Raw genomic sequence first — 15,582 nt, forward strand, 5'->3', positions numbered from 1 at the left:
AGATGGTATCTCATTGTGGTTTTGATTTGCATTTCTCTGATGGCCAGTGATGATGAGCATTTTTTCATGTGTCTGTGGCTGTATGAATGTCTTCTTTTGAGAAATGTCTGTTCATATCCTTTGCCCACTTTTTGATGGTGTTGTTTTTTTCTTGTAAATTGTTTGAGTTCTTTGTAGGTTCTGGATATTAGCCCTTTGTCAGATGAGTAGATTGCAAAAATTTTCTCCCATTCTGTAGGTTGCCTGTTCACTCTGATGGTAGTTTCTTTTGCTGTGCAGAAGCTCTTTAGTTTAATGAGATCCCATTTGTCAATTTGGGCTTTTGTTGCTGTTGCTTTTGGTGTTTCAGACATGAAGTCCTTGCCCATGCCTATGTCCTGAATGGTACTACCTAGGTTTCTTCTAGGATTTTTATGGTATTAGGTCTAACATTTAAGTCTCTAATCCATCTTGAATTAATTTTCATATAAGGAGTAAGGAAAGGATCCACTTTCAGCTTTCTACTTATGGCTAGCCAATTTTTCCAGCACCATTTATTAATAGGGAACCTTCCCCATTTTTGCTTTCTCAGGTTTGTCAAAGATCAGATGGCTGTAGATGTGTGGTATTATTTCTGAGGACTCTGTTCTGTTCCATTGGTCTATATCTCTGTTGTGGTACCAGTACCATGCTGTTTTGGTTACTGTAGCTTGTAGTATAGTTTGAAGTCAGGTATCATGATGCCTCCAGCTTTGTTCTTTTGACTTAGGATTGTCTTGGCAATGTGGGCTCTTTTTTGGTTCCATATGAACTTTAAAGCATTTTTTTCCAATTCTGTGAAGAAACTCATTGGTAGCTTGATGGGGATAGCATTGAATCTATAAATTACCTTGGGCAGTATGGCCATTTTCATGATATTGATTCTTCCTATCCATGAGCATGGTGTGTTCTTCCATTGTTTGTGTCCTCTTGATTTCACTGAGCAGTGGTTTGTAGTCTCCTTGAAGAGGTCCTTGACATCCTTGTAAGTTGGATTCCTAGGTATTTTACTCTCTTTGAAGCAATTGTGAATGGAAGTTCATTCATGATTTGGCTCTCTGTTTGACTGTTACTGGTGTATAAGAATGCTTGTGATTTTGCACATTATTTTGTATCCTGAGACTTTGCTGAAGTTGCTTATCAGCTTAAGGAGATTTTGGGCTGAGACGATGGGGTTTTCTAAATATACATCATGTCATCTGCAAACAGGGACAATTTGACTTCTTTTCCTAACTGAATACCCTTGATTTCTTTCTCTTGCCTGATTGCCCTAGCCAGAACTTCCAACACTATGTTGAATAGGAGTGGTGAGAGAGGGCATCCCTGTCTTGTGCCAGTTTTCAAAGGGAATTTTTCCAGTTTTTGCCCATTCAGTATGATATTGGCTGTGGGTTTGTCATAAATAGCTCTTATGATTTTGAGATACGTTCCATCAATACCGAATTTATTGAGGGTTTTTAGCATGAAGGGCTGTTGAATTTTGTCAAAGGCCTTTTCTGCATCTATTGAGATAATCACGTGGGTTTTGTCTTTGGTTCTGTTTATATGCGGATTACGTTATTGATTTGTGAATGTTGAACCAGCCTTGCATCCCAGGGATAAGCCACTTGATCATGGTGGATAAGCTTTTTGATGTGCTGCTGCATCCGGTTGCCAGTATTTTATTGAGGATTTTTGCATGATGTTCATCAGGGATATGGTCTAAAATTTTCTTTTTTTGTTGTGTCTCTGCCAGGCTTTGGTATCAGGATGATATTGGCCTCATAAAATGTGTTAGGGAGGATTGCCTCTTTTCTATTGATTGGAATAGTTTCAGGAGGAATGGTACCAGCTCCTCCTTGTACCTCTGGTAGAATTGAGCTGTGAATCCATCTGGTCCTGACTTTTTTTGGTTGGTAGACTATTAATTATTGCCTCAATTTCAGAGCGTGCTATTGGTCTATTCAGGGATTCAACTTCTTCCTGGTTTAGTCTTGGGAGAGTGTAAGTGTCCAGGAAATTACTCATTTCTTCTAGATTTTCTAGTTGATTTGCGTAGAGGTGTTTATAGTATTCTCTGATGGTACTTTGTATTTCTGTGAGGTCGGTGGTGATATCCCCTTTATCATTTTTTACTGTGTCTATTTGATTCTTCTCTCTTTTCTTCTTTATTAGTCTTGCTAATGGTCTATAAATTTTGTTGATCTTTTCAAAAAACCAACTCCTGGATTCATTGATTTTTTTGGAGGGTTTTTTGTGTCTCTGTTCCCTTCAGTTCTGCTCTGATCTTAATTATTTCTTGCCTTCTAGCTTTTGAATGTGTTTGCTCTTGCCTCTCTAGTTCTTTTAATTGTGATGTTAGGGTGTCATTTTTAGATCTGTCCTGCTTTCTCTTGTGGGCATTTAGTGCTATAAATTTCCCTCTACACACTGCTTTAATGTGTCCCAGAGATTCTGGTATGTTGTATCTTTGTTCTCATTGGTTTCAAAGAACTTTATTTCTGCCTTCATTTCGTTATGTACCCAGTAGTCATTCAGGAGCAGGTTGTCAGTTTCCGTGTAGTTGAGCAGTTTTGATTGAGTTTCTTAGTCCTGAGTTCTAGTTTGATTGCACTGTGGTCTGAGAGACAGTTTGGTATAATTTCTGTTCTTGTACATTGCTGAGGAGTGCTTACTTCCAATTATGTGGTCAATTTTGGAATAAGTGCGATGTGTGCTAAGAAGAATGTATATTCTGTTGATTTGGGGTGGAGAATTCTGTAGATGTCTATTAGGTCCGCTTGCTGCAGAGATGAGTTCAATTCCTGGATATCCTTGTTAACTTTGTCTCGTTGATCTGTCTGATGTTGACAGTGGAGTGTTGAAGTCTCCCATTATTATTGTATGGGAGTCTAAGTCTCTTTGTAAGTCTCTAAAGACTTGCTCTATGAATCTGGGTACTCCTGTATTGGGTGCATATATATTTAGGATAGTTAGCTCTTCCTGTTGAATTGATCCCTTACCATTATGTAATGGCCTTCTTTGTCTCTTTTGATCTTTGATGGTTAAAGTCTATTTATCAGAGACTAGGATTGCAACCCCTGCTTTTTTTGTTCTCCATTTGCTTGGTAGATCTTCCTCCATCCCTTTATTTTGAGCCTATGTATGTCTCTGCATGTGAGATGGGTCTCCTGAATACAGCAGACTGATGGGTCTTGACTCTTTATCCAGTTTGCCAGTCTGTGTCTTTTAGTTGGAGCATTTAGTCCATTAACATTTAAGGTTAATATTGTTATGTGTGAACTTGATCCTGCCATTATGATATTAACTGGTATTTTGCTCGTTAGTTGATGCAGTTTCTTCCTAGCCTCGATGGTCTTTACATTTTGGCATGTTTTTGCAATGGCTGGTACCGGTTGCTCCTTTCCATGTTTAGGGCTCCTTCAGGGTTTCTGTAAGGCGGGCCTGGTGGTGACAAAATCTCTAAGCATTTGCTTATCTGTAAAGGATTTTATTTCTCCTTCACTGATGAAACTTAGTTTGGCTGGATATGAAATTCTGGCTTTAAAATTCTTAAGAACGTTGAATATTGGCCCCCACTCTCTTCTGGCTTGTAGAGTTTCTGCCGAGAGGTCTGCTGTTAGTCTGATGGGCTTCCCTTGTGGGTAACCTGACCTTTCTCTCTGGCTGCCCTTAAGATTTTTTCCTTCATTTCAACTTTGGTGAATCTGGCAATTATGTGTCTTGGAGTTGCTCATCTCGAGGAGTATCTTTGTGGTGTTCTCTGTATTTCCTGAATTTGAATGTTGGCCTGCCCTACTAGGTTGGGGAAGTTCTCCTGGATGATATCCTGAAGAGTGTTTTCCAACTTGGTTCCATTTTCCCCCTCACTGTCAGGCACCCCAATGAGACATAGATTTGGTCTTTTTACATAATCCCATACTTCTTGCAGGCTTTGTTCATTTCTTTTTCTTCTTTTTTCTTTAAATTTCTCTTCTTGCTTCATTTTAATCATTTGATCCTCAATTGCTGATACTCTTTCTTCTGGTTGATCGAGACAGTTACCGAAGCTTGTGCATTTGTCACGTATTTCTCGTGTCATGGTTTTCATCTCTGTCAGTTCGTTTATGACCTTCTCTGCATTATTATTCTAGTTATCAATTCTTCACTCTTTTTTTCGAGATTTTTAGTTTCTTTGCCCTGGGTACCTAATTCCTCCTTTAGCTCTGAGAAGTTTGATGGACTGAAGCCTTCTTCTCTCATCTCATCAAAGTCATTATCCATCCAGCTTTGATCCGTTGCTGGCGATGAGCTACGTTCCTTTGGAGGGGAGATGCACTCTTAATTTTTGAATTTCCAGCTTTTCTGCCCTGCTTTTTCCCCATCTTTGTGGTTTTATGTGCCTCTGGTCTTTGATGATGGTGACGTACTGATGGGGTTTTGGTATAGGTGTCCTTCCTGTTTGTTAGTTTTCCTTCTAACAGTCAGGACCCTCAGCTGTAGGTCTGTTGGAGATTGCTTGAGGTCCACTCCAGTCCCTGTTTGCCTGAGTATCAGCAGCAGAGGCTGCAGAAGATAGAATAGTGCTGAACAGCAAGTGTACCTGTCTGATTCTTGCTTTGGAAGCTTTCTCTCAGCGGTGTACTCCACCGTGTGAGGTGTGGGGTGTCAGACTGCCCCTAGTGGAGGATATCTCCCAGTTAGGCTACTCAGGGGTCAGGGACCCACTTGAGCAGGCAGTCTGTCCCTTCTCAGATCTCAACCTCCATGTTGGGAGATCCACTGCTCTCTTCAAAGCTGTCAGAGTCGTTCGTGTCTGCACAGGCCTCTGCTGCTTCCCCTTTTGTTGTTTAGCTGTGCCCTGTCCCCAGAGGTGGAGTGTACAGAGACAGGCAGGCCTCCTTGAGCTGCTGTGAGCTCCACCAGTTCGAGCTTCCAGCAGCTTTGTTTACCTACTTTAGCCTCAGCAATGGCGGGCGCCTCTCCCCCATCCTTGCTGCTGCCTTGCGGTTAGATCGCAGACTGCTGTGCTAGCAATGAGGGAGGCTCTGTGGATGGACGTGGGACCCTCCCAGCCAGGTATGGGATATAATCTCCTGGTGTGCCCGTTTGCTAAGACCCTTGGTAAAGTGCAGTATTGGGGTGGGAGTTACCCGATTTTCTGGGTGTTGTGTGTCTCAATTCCCTGGCTAGGAAAAGGGATTCCCTTCCCCCTTGAGCTTCCCAGGTGAGGCGATGCCTCGCCCTGCTTCAGCTCTGCTGGTCAGGCTGCAGCAGCTGACCAGCACCGATTGTCCGGCACTCCTAGTGAGATGAACCCAGTACCTCAGTTGAAAATGCAGAAATCACCTGTCTTCTCTGTCGCCCGCGCTGGGAGCTGGAGACTGGAGCTGTTCCTATTCGGCCATCTTGCTCCGCCCCCTATACCATAATTTCTTTAATGCTCCATTGATACTTACTTTCCATGACTTTGCTATTGTGAATAGTGGTATGATAAATATCAGAGTGCAGGTATCTTTTTTGATATAATTCTTTTTTTTTTTTTTGATGTGGGTAGATACCCAGTAGTGGGATTGCTGGATCAAATGGTAATGCTGTTTTTAGTTCTTTCAGAAATCTCCATACTGTTTTCCATACAGGTTATATTAGTTTACATTCCTGCCAAGGATCTATAAGTGTTCCTTTTCTCCACATACTCACCAACATCTGTTGTTTCTGACTTTTTAATAGCCCTTCTGACTGGTATAAGATACCTCATTTTGATTTTAATTTGAATTTCTCTGATTTGTGATATTGAGCACTTTTTCATAAATGTGTTGGCCATTTGCATGTCTTTTGAAAAATGTTCTTATCCTTGGCCCACTTTTTAATGGGACTGTTTGCTTTTTTGTTATTGAGTTGTTTGAATTTATTGTACATTCTAGATGTTAGCCCTTTGTCAGATGCAACATTTGCAAACATTTGTAGTTGCTTTTTTTTTTTTTTTTTCTGTGCAGAAGCTTTAAGTCCCATTTGTCTATTTTTGGTTTTATTACATTTGCTTTTGATGACTTAGTTATTTTCCTAGGCCAATGTCCAGAAGAATATTTCCTAGGTTTTCTTCTAGTACTTTTATAGTTTCAGGTTTTACATTTATGTCTTTATCTTTAGTTAATTCTTGTATATGGTGAGAGGTATGGATCCAGTTTCATTTTTCTACATATGACTACCAATTTTTCAGCACAATTTATTAAATAAAGTGTACTTCTTCAGCATATATTTTTGTTGACTTTGTTGAAGATCACTTGGTTGTATGTAGGGGCTTTATTTCTGGGTTCTCTATTCTGTTCCACTGATGTATATGTTTATTTTTATACCAGTACCATGTTGTTTTGGTTACTATAGATAGAACTGTAATATAATTAGAAGTCAGGTAATGTTACGCTTTCAGCTTTGCTCTTTTTGCTTAGGATTGCTTTGCTATTAAATCTTTTTTGGTTTCATATGATCTTTTAGGATTTTTTTTTCTAATTCTGTAAAAAATGACATTGGTAATTTGACAAGAATGTCATTTAATCTGTAGAATTCTTTAGTTAGTATGGTCATGTGAATAATATTCTTCCCTTCCAAGTGCATGGGATGTTTTCTCATTTGTATGTGTCATCTGATTGCTTTTATCAGTGTTTTGTAGTTCCTTTTATGCAGAAGTTATATTAGGCCATTCTTGCATTGCTATAAAGAAGTACCTGACACTGGGTAATTTATAAAGAGGTTTGACTCGCAGTTCTTCAGGCTTTATAGGAAGCATGGTGCTGGCATCTACTCAGCTTCTAGGGTGGCCTCAGGAAGCTTACAATCATGGTGGATGTAAGCAGAAATGTGAGAGAGTAGAAGGGAGGTGCCACACACTCGTAAATGACCAGATCTTGCAACAACTTACTATTGCGAAGATAGCACCAAGCCATGAGGGATTTGCCCCATGACCCAAACACCTCCTACCAATTCACACCTCCTGCATTGGGAATTACAATTCAACGTGAGATTTGGGAGGGATGAATGTCCAAACTATGTCATTCTGCCTTTGGCCCATCCAAAATCTCAAGTCCTTCTCACACTGCAAAAATACAATCATACCTTAACAGTCCCCCAAAGTTTTACTCCACCATTATCTCAAAAGTCCAGTGTCCAAAGTCTGATCTGAGATAAGGCAAATCCCTTCCACCTATGAAACTTTTTTTTTTCCCCAAGAGACAAGAGGTGAATAGGTGTTGGGTAAACATTGTTATTCCAAAGTGAACAACTGGCCAAAAGAAAGGGGCTACAGGCCTCATGCAGGTTTGAAACCCAGCAGGCAGTTATTAAATCTTAAAGTTCAAAAATAATCTCTTTGGACTCCATGTCTCACATCCATGGCACACTGGTGCAAGGGGTGGGCACCCAGGTCGTTGGGCAGCTCTGCCCCTGTTTTGCAGGGTTCAGCCCCTGAGGCAGCTTTCAAGGCCTGGAGTTTGACTGATTGTGGCTTTCCATGCTGAGGATACAAGCTGAGAGTGGGTATACCATTCTGAAATCTGGAAGGCAGTGGATGCCTTCTCATAGCTCCACCAGGCAGTGCCCCGTTGGGGACTCTGGGTGGGGACTCCAACTCCACATTTCCCCGTGGAACTGACCTAGTGGGAATTCTCTAAGGGGGCTCTACCCTGTAGCAGGCTTCTGCCTGGGCACCCAGAATTTCCCATACATCCTCTGAAATCGAAGCAGAGGCTGCCAATGTTCAGTCTTATATTCTGTGCACCTAAAGACTTAACACCATGTGGAAGCTGCCAAGGCTTATGACTTGCGTTCTCCAAAATAGCAGCCTGAGCTGTACCTGGGCCCCTTTGAGCCACAGCTAGAGCAGCTGGGATGTTGGGAGCACTCTCCAGAGGCTGTTTAGAGCAGCAGGGTCCTGGGACTGTGATGGGAGGGGCTGCCAGGAAGGACTCTAAAATGCCTTCAAAGCCTTTGCTCCATTGTCTTTAATGTCAGCAGTTAGCTCTCTTTCATGTATGCAACTATCTCCAGAAACTGGTTGCTCTACAGCTTATTTGAATTCCTCTCCTAAAAAGTTTTCTTTCTTTGCCATGTGCTAGGTTGCACATTTCCCAAACTCTAACACTCTTCTTCCTGTTTAAATATAAGTTCCAACTTGAAGTCATTTCTTTGCTGCTGCATCTGAACATAGGCTGTTAGAAGCAAAATCTTGAACACTTTGCTGCTCCAGATATTTCTCCTACCAGATATTTTAGGGTCATCACTCTCAAGCTCAAACTTCCCCAGACCTCCAAGTCATGAACAGAATGTAGCCAAGCTCTTCGCTAAAGCCTAACATACCTGACCTGTGCTGCAGTTCCCACTAGTTTCTCATTTTCACCTGAGATCTCAGCAGCCTGGACTTCACTGTCCATATCACTATCAGCATTTTGGTCACATCCACTTAACCAGTCTGTAAGAAGTTTCAAACTTTCCTTCATCTTCCTGTCTTCTGAGCCCCCCAAACTCTTCCAACCTCTGCTTGTTACCCAGTTCCAAAACTGCCTCCACATTTTCAATTATCTTTATTGCAGTGCCACAGTCCTCAGTACCAATTTTCTGTTAGACCATTCTTGCATTGCTTATAAATACCTACATCTGGGTAAATTAGAAAGAAAATAGGTTTAATTGGCTCATGGTTCTGCAGGCTTTACAGGATGCATGATGCTGGTATCTCATTGGCTTCTAAGGCCTCAGGAAGCTTGTAGTCATAACTGAAGGTGAAGGGAGTAGGCATCTCATATGGTGAAAGCGGATGGGGAAGGTACCACACACTTTTAAAAGATGTTATCTTGAGAGAACTCACTATGATGACAGCACCAAGCCATGAAGGATTTTCCCCATGACTCAACACCTTCCATCAGGCCCCACCTCCAGCATTGGGGATTACAATTCAACATGAGATTTCGGCTGGGAAAAATACACAAACTATCAGAAGGGATGTGACGTCTGACAAAAAAACAGAACAGCTATAGCTGTAACACTTTGAGAATGCTCAAGGAGCAGAGGCTTACTGGGAAATCACTTAGAAAATCTAAGTTGATTCATTCTCTGAGCTTCTGCCATGGTATTATCCCATAGTAGACTCCTCTGGAGTGATATAACTGCATGCTTAGCAGTATCTGCCGAATTTCAGACCCTGAGATTTTGCATACATCTTCTAATTTAAGCCCTACAACTAAAGAAGTGTACTTATCTCCATTTCATATGATGAAATTGAAAGTCTGAGAGGTTACAGTCACCTACTAAGAAGTAGCACAGACTGGACTGCAATCAAGGACTGTTTGACTGCTCTTACTTAAATTAGCTGAGGAATACAATTACTACAATTATACATTAATAATGATTGCGATGACCAAGTATTAAATGTTTACTGTGTGCTATATACGCTGCAAAAGATACTTGATTTAATCCCCACCAGAAACAGAAGACATAGATAATGTTATTACCTCTATAATGAAGCGGAAACAGAAGTTTAAGGAGTCAGTGACTTGGTCAGTCAGGAGCACACAGCTAGGAAGTAGGTGAGTTAGCTTTCATACTTTCATTTCTTATACCAAGAATTAAGTATGGATAAGAACACAAATTTGAGCTTGAATAGTAAGAAAACTTACCACACAATAATATCAAAAATAGTTTTCTATTGTACCAGTGATTTTATTTAAAGCAATGCAACTTTCATATCCTACCTGAAGTAAATGTCTGCTATAAATAAAATTAAGGACAGTTTACCATCTTACTCATTTTTGCTAGAAAGTGTTACAGAAATAACTGGCTATAAACATCTTGATTTTTATCTTTCACATGTAACATAAAATATACATTCTAACAGATACACAAAATCATGACTAATTCAGATAACTGTGTAACCAGTAATCAAGTAAATAATATCATTGGCACCAGGAAGCCCCTGAGAGACCCTTCTAATCATGTACCCTTTCCATGTATATACACTCATCATTTTTACTTCTTTGACATGCCTGCCCATCTTTTGCCCATTTTTTTCACATTTATATGTTGGAGCTATTTATTCTAGAAGAGTCCACTGATACTGCAAATACCTTCTTACGTTCTATAGTTTATTGTGTATTTTGATGGACATTTTTAATTTCAAGATAATTTTATGAGAAAATCATATATAACTGATATAAATTAATCTTGAATTTATCATGTATGCTTTATGCTTTTCGTGTCTCATCTTAAAAATATTTCCATATGTGACATTCTTCTATATTATGAAAAAGCTTTAAACTTTCACATTTTCGCATTTTGGTCTTAAATCCACCTGGAGTTGGTAATACAAGAGTGAGTTGGAGGTTCAGTTTAACTTTTTTTCATGTCGTTACTCAATTATCCCAGCATTTTTTACTAAAAGATTATCCTTTCCCATCCTTGCTCTAATTCAAATGTCTCTCCACATATGGGTCTGTTTGTGGACTTTTTCTTCCCTGTTGCTCTACTTGTCTATTCTAGCACCAATATTTCATTATATAATTAGCAATACTTTTAATCTTCATATTTAACAGAGCAAGACCTTCACCTTTTTCTTAATGAGTGTCATGGCTATTGACCCCGTAAATTTCCATACAACTTTGAGTCAGCTTTGTTAAATTCACATGCACAAACATAATCCTCTCTTTGTCACACTCACTCACATTCTCATATACTTTGCCAAATAACCTTTACCAAAACCTTTAGGTGTTTAACTTTTAATTGTTTTAATTTCATAATGTAAAATGAAAAAAAAATCTTTAGGGTGTACTGTTCCATAAGTTTTGACAAGTACATAAAGTTGTATAACTACCACCACAATCAATTTACAGAACAGTTACATTACCACTGAAAATGCCTTTGTGATGCTTGTTGTCAAATACTCCCCACTCCCCTAACTCCCCTAATCTGTTAACCTTTGGTAGGGCTATCTATCTATTTGAGACTGAGTCTCTCTCCAGGCTGGAGTGCAGTGGTGCAATTTGGCTCACTGCAACTTCCGCCTCCTGGGTTCAAGCGATTCCCCTGCCTCAGCCTCCCGAGTAGCTGGGGCTACAGGTGACTGCCATCACACCTGGCTAATTTTTTGTATTTTAGTAGATGGGGTTTCACCATGTTGGGCAGGATGGTCTCCATCTCCTGACCTTGGGATCTGCCTGCCTTGGCCTCCCAAAGTGCTACAATTATAGGCATGAGCCACCACATGCAGCCTTTGATAGGGCATTTGAATCTGACTTTTTTCATTCAGCATAATGTCTCAGATTTTTTACAAGTGTTGCATGTATCAATAGTTTATTCACATTTATTGCTGTGTAGCATAGAACTGTATGAATGTACCACAATTTGTCCATTCATTGAGAAGAACTTGGGTAGACCCAGTTTTTGAGGATTATGAATAATGTTGCTATAAACTTTCACAATACAGAATTTTGTGTGCACATTAATTTTCATTTCTCAAAAGCAGGATTGCTGGGTCATACAATAAGTGTATGTTTAACATTATAACCCCATATTTTTCGAAAATGGTTGTATCATTTTGCATTCTTACTAGTAGTATAGCGAAGTTTTAGTTGCTCCATATCCCCACCAGCATTTGTGATCATCTTTTTTAAAAATAGCCATTCCTGGTACATGTATAGTGATATATTGCTGAGGTTTTTTTTTCTTGCATTTCTCCAAGGATGAATGATGTTAAACATCTTTGCATGCAGTTATTCATCATATGCATATCTTCTTTGAAGGGTCTGTTCAATCTCTTTTCATTTTTGATTAGGTTTTCGATTTTATATTATCAACTCTTGAGCGTCTAAATGTATATCCTGGATAGAACTCTTTACAGATAAGTGATTTGCAAATATTTTTCTCAGGGTGAAGTTTGTCATTTTATCCAAGTTCCTCTCAATGAATGGATAGACAAATTGTGGTATATTTGTACAATTCTATGCTACACAGCAATAAATTTGAATAAACTATTGATATATGCAACACTTGTAAAAAATCTGAGACATTATGCTGAATGAAAAAAGCCAGACTCAAAGCTTTGTCTACTGCAGGAGAAAAAGCTGTTGTTTTTTTTTTTTGTTTTAAAGTTTGAAGAAGTCCAGTTTTGGCATTGCCTGTTTGTCGTATCTAAAAACTCTGTTAACCCAAGGTCACAAAGGTTTTTTCTTTGGAAATTTTCCATATTAAAGTCTAAACTCCATTTTTGCATTAATTTTTGGATAAGGTATGAGATAAGGGATGGAGGTATTTTGCATATGGATATCAAATGTTTCTTGCAATGTTGAAGACTCATTTCTGCATTGAATGAGGTTTATTTATATACTTCTAAACTTTTTAGTATTCCATTTTAATGTATCTGTTTACTTCTAAGCTACTTTTGCTTGTATTATCTTTTTAGTGTTTGCTATAGTTATAGTATTCTTACCTAACTTCAGTCTACTGAGTATTTCACCATTTCGAGTAAAATGTAGAAGCTTAAGAACAATATAGGTCCCTTTGTCCTCCCACCTTTTTAGTTGTCACATGTATTACATCTATATACATTGAAAACTAGACAATGTCAGTTTTTGTTTTCAACAGTCATGTGCACTTTATATAATTAACAAGAGAATAAGAATCTATCTATCTAAATAGAATTTATCTATTTCACCAATTGTATGAAGCTTTTAGGCCTTATTTATTAGAATGTATTTTCTGCACCAATTTCATTCTTTTCTCATGGAACTCCAATGACATGAACACTTGATATCGTTTCACAGGTTCTGGACATCTGTCTTTTTCTTTAAACATTTTCCTCTTCAGGTTAGATGATCTCTATTGAAAAAAGAAAAAAAAAATGGGATTTTCTTCCATACTCTTTGGACTGTAGCCTCCCCCCCCTTTCTTATATTTATTTTATCCTGGTGATGAATACGGGATTCTCCTATAGTTTAGCTGCTTATGCTACTGTCACATAATTTTCATGAAAAATGACACAGAAAAAACCAGAAAAATGGGATTTTCCTCTCATTCTCTAATGACCCCCTTTTTTTAGTACTGTGGTCAGAAAAACAGGGCTTAAGTCTGGGACTTATCCTATCCAAATCCGGAATTATAGGCTCTCCTTCTCCAACACAAGGTTCCCCTCACACTCACTGGCTCCCATGTCCTTCTGTTGGTCCTTTAGCTACAAAGACAGGCTTTCTTTCAGATTTTTGGCTACTTAATTCCACTGTACAGTCCTGTGACTGAGCCACATTCAGATTGAAGCTGGAAGATAAAAGAACACTGAGAGAAACCTTTCTGTATCAATTGTTTTTGTAAATATTGAATCACCTCCCCAGTTTGCCTTTTATTACTTTTCAGAACCCTCAGGTAGTTGTTTTTGTATTTGGTCCAGAGTTTTTAGCTATAATCAGTAAGATAGGCTGTAAGGGGCACTTGCTACATCTGTGCTGGCACTGATAATCCCCGTGTTATAATTTTAATTGGGATTATATGAAATCTCCAGGTCAGTTTGGGGAGAAATGACATTTTCAACTTCAGTGAGTATTCAAATCCTTAATTATCACATCTTTTATTTGTATTTCTAAATGTTTCTAAATAAAATTTTTAAACCTTTTAAATTAATTTTTGTGAGTACATAGTTGGTATATTGATGGGGTACATGACATGTTTTGATACAGGCTTAGTGATATCTAAAATATTAGTCCTCCCCACTAGAGGTCTTGCGTCTTTATTCCTAGGTTCTTGATTTTTTTTTTTGTTTGTTTGTGCATGGCAGGTTTTTAAAAATTTATAACTGTTATTGCCTAGAGAAATACACTTGATACTTTTCTATTGATATTTTATCCAGGAAACCTGCTAACTTTTATTAATGCAAATGGTTTATTAATAAACAAATTTTCCCATTCTAATGTTTTAACTGTAGATTCTTATGGGTTTTAAAATTTGAACGATCCTATCTACAACTAATGACAACTAGATTTCTTTTTCTATTCCTATACCTTTTAGAATTTTTCTTGTCCCACTGTCCTTGCTAGGACAATGTTGAACATTATGAAGCAGTAATGTTGAACAGGGCTAATTATAGTAGATATTCTTACCTTGTTTCCAATTTTAAAGGGAAAGATTTTATCTCAAAGAAAAGGAGAAAGCCTTAAGTTTTGTTGAGGAAATTAAGAAGTTGTCCTCAGTAAAGGTAGATAGTGTCATGAGGGAATATATTTGAAGACAGAGTAGCCCTTTGTGGTTTGCCCTTTTCTGGAACACACTGGGGTTAGAGGGATATTTCTTAACTGTAGCGGCTTTCTGGGAACACAGGGCTCAGATATAAAGCTCAATGTTATCGAGGGAAAAACTCTAAGGCACCTTTTACAGTTAAAGGCTGCTTCTATCTTGTTCCTGGCTGGTTGTCAACTATTAAAGTGTGAAAAACCTTAGGTTCTAATCTGCATTGAGAGAAATTTTGATGGATCACCATTAAGTATGATGTCTGTTAATATAAGCCACCGTGCCCAGCCTAATATATGTTTTGAAGACAATTACCATCAGGGTAGCGAAGTTACCTTCTATGCATGATTTGCTTAAGAGTTACTTTTTGACTCAATGTTGGTTTATCAAGTGCTTTTCCTGCATGTATTGACATGATAAAAGATTTTTCCTTTTCTGACCTGTTTAATGTAGTAAATTATATTTTTTGATTATTTAATGTCAAACAACTTTGAATTCCTGAGATTAATCCTGAGTTGAGCATAATGGATTATCCTTCTATTTTTTTGTTTGGATTACTATTTTGTTAGCACTTTATATCTCTGCCCATTAGTAAGACTGGCTTATAATTTCTCTTTTTCAAATCATTGTTTTGGGTTTAGGTATCAGGGTATATTAGCCTCACTAAATGAGTTGAGTATAATTCTTTCTAAATGTTATGGAATAAGTTGTATAAGATTAGAATTTTTCTTCCTCAAATGATTAATAAAACTTGATAGTTAATAAAGTTCTTTCTGTTGAATTTTTAGTGTGTGTACATACATGTATGTCATAATTACAGGATTGTTCATATTCTATTGACATTTTGGTAAGCTAATTATGAGTTTGTCCACTTTGTCTACATTTTTAGGCTTATTATCTTTATTGTATTTGTAGTCATGTCTCCTTTTGATTTCTTACATTTAATGTCATTTATCTTTTAATTACTCTTCACATACGATTATCCATTTTGTTCATTATTTTAAGAACCAACTTTAACTTTTTGAACCTCTATATTTTCGTTTTCCTATTTTATTAGTATTTCCTAATTTCTACTTTGGAGGATTTATTTTGCTCTTTCTAAATTTCAAGCTCACTTATTTTTATGTTGTCCTAACATGTTCTTCAGGCTATACACGTTTCTCTGAGTACTGATTTAAATGCATATCATGCAACTTGATAGGTATTAGTTATTATGATTTAGTTCAAAACATTACAAATTTTTCCTTGGCTATAGATTACTTCAGAATATTAATTTTTAAACATACAGGGGTTTTCTAGTTCGTTTAAAAACATTTTTTAGTTACTCTGTGGTCAGAGAACATATACTTC

This window comes from Trachypithecus francoisi, unplaced genomic scaffold (genome assembly GCF_009764315.1).
Source record: "Trachypithecus francoisi isolate TF-2019V2 unplaced genomic scaffold, Tfra_2.0 Lachesis_group6, whole genome shotgun sequence".
NCBI classification, from domain to species: Eukaryota; Metazoa; Chordata; class Mammalia; order Primates; family Cercopithecidae; genus Trachypithecus; species Trachypithecus francoisi.